Here is a 2,379-nt window from a genome sequence, read left to right as displayed (position 1 = left end):
CCCCCCCCCCCCCCCCTTTTTTTTTTCTTCGAGTCATTTAGTTATTGGGATATTCTTGCTTTGTGATGATTATGAAGAATAACACCTTGACAGTTTTATACTTCAAACTCGTGTTCCGACAATGCCATACTTTTGGAATGATTCCAGTGATGCATGTTTATCACTTTTTGTGTTTATCTGCTTCTTTGAGCCGAAGAAAACAATATAAAGTAGAATACTGTGGTTTTGATCCAGACCTTCATTATGCTGCTTAAACACTTCCCGTTGGTGTTACTTCTTAAGTTCTGAATTTCTAGTTGTCTCCTTGTTGAAGTGCACTTTTGCTAGGCTGTGACAGCTAAGGTGATTGTTTACTGACATGATGGATGTTGAACAATCAAATTGTGATTTTATATTCCTTCACCAAGAGAAGTTCGGTGGGTGTTCCCTTTTTTCTTTTATCAGGTAAATATATTTTCATTTATAAACATGGCCAAACTAAACCAAAAGGTGAAGAATCTACAAAATGATATGATTCTCTACAAACTCCACCAATCATCTATAGTTCTATACAACAACGAACTTTATGTGAGCACCAAAGAAAGTAAGTGAACGGAGACTACTCCTTAACCGGGATGAAATAGACTCTAAATCCTTCAAAAACTCTCCTATTTCACTCTCTCCGAACAACCCACAGTAATGCAAGTGGAATCGCGTTGCAAGCCGTTCGTCTTCTCCTCCTTCTGCTCTTCTAGCTGAACATCAACTCTTTCACAGTTTTTGGCATTGCCTATATAGTGTCAAACCACCTAAAGATATCTCACCATACCTCATGGATGCCTGCAATGGAGAAGAAGATAATCCACGTCCTCAGTCGTCTTGTTAAACATGTAACACCACTTGACGCAAGCAACCTTTGGCTTTCTAAGATTTCCCGCAGTCAAAATCACCCCTCTAGCGGCTAGCCAAGTGAAAGCAACAGTCCTTCCTTGGCACCTTTTGGTATCCATATCGCATTACATGGAAAAACATATCCTCTCTAACCAACATTTTCATATAAGAGTTCACTGAGAACACTCCATTGATTCTGAAGACCCCCACCAAATGTGTGGTTTATCAACCGGATTGACCTGCCCATGGAGTAAGGCAATCAATCACTAAAACTCAGGCACTTCCAAATCATGAAATTCCCTTCTAAATCACAAATTCCAAAAAAGACTCTCCACCTTTTGTCCCCTTAATATGTTGTATTATTGAATTTCTTTGGCAGGATATTCTGCACAATCTTTGGAATTTCCTTGTTACATTGTTTACTTTTCCTTTTGGTCGTCGAGGTTTGTTTTAGCAGTTCCATATCATGACTACGATCAGTTGGCTTGATGACATTTTGCATAGAGTAGTATGTAGTTGCAAGTAGGTTTAATCTTCTGAAGCATGTTATTTTCTCTATAAGGGTTGACAAATAAATGCATGGTGGACTTTTGGTTAGACAGGCACCGTACTGCTGGTGAAATGTGCTGTATTTATCTTTTAAGTGGTTCAGAAAAAATGTCTGATGAGAAAGTCACAATAAAGTCTTTTTTCCCCTTCTCAGAAAAAAAGAAGAAGAGAATGAAGCCCCTATTAAATTTGAGCATTCATTGTGCTTTTCTGTTTGACTTTGTACATTCTCGTCATAACTAAATTATCTATCCTCTATTATTTTTCTTTTGAAATAATATATCTCATGTTTCAACAATGTCATAGCTTTACAGTGTGTTTTGTCATTTGTGTGACTTTAAATGTTTACCATGTAAAATATCTTTTGTCAACAATTTCTTTTGTCGATATTTGGTTGGCATAGAGGTAAGTTACATTTGGTATAATGGAGGATGGTGAGTGGTGAGATTGACGGTTCCAACAATAATGTTTAGTGTATTGATTGAAGTGACAGATTCCGACCTATATTTGATTAGCCCATAAATGTCATGTCATTTTCTCACGCGAGTGTTAGATTAAAACATCCTGATCAATTTACCTCAACCATATTGGAAAATGAACTTTCTGGTTTATCTTGGTTTCCTGGAATACACCCTCCACATTTCACCATAGATGGTACTAATTGCTTTATTCTGAATATTCAATGTATATCCTGTTATATCTATGTGCCATCATATACATTGGTCATTGGCTCCCATGTGAACCTTCTGTCTTCTAATGAAGATGATTGTAGTAAGGATAGTACATAAGCTTCATGTCCATTAGCTGGCTGTAACTTATTAGATGAAACTTCTTGTATTGTGTGGTATCTTGGCTACGGGATGATATTTCATTTCCAAGTTAGGTGTCATAGTTCCTAATAAGATTTTCTTCTGAAATAGTCTGTGTTTTTGCTTTCAATTTCGTTTTGGGGGGGGGGGG

At 37.2% G+C, this 2,379-nt stretch overlaps 1 protein-coding gene across 2 annotated transcripts in view; it reads left to right on the top strand.

Annotated features, from left to right (window-relative positions):
* LOC107008572 (zinc finger protein-like 1 homolog) overlaps positions 1-2,379 on the top strand; it is an 8,626-nt gene that overhangs the window by 3,347 nt on the left and 2,900 nt on the right. The window lies entirely within an intron of this gene.

Source organism: Solanum pennellii, chromosome 1, assembly GCF_001406875.1.
Source record: "Solanum pennellii chromosome 1, SPENNV200".
In the NCBI taxonomy this organism is placed as follows: Eukaryota; Viridiplantae; Streptophyta; class Magnoliopsida; order Solanales; family Solanaceae; genus Solanum; species Solanum pennellii.
This window is presented reverse-complemented; position numbering and strand designations above follow the sequence as displayed.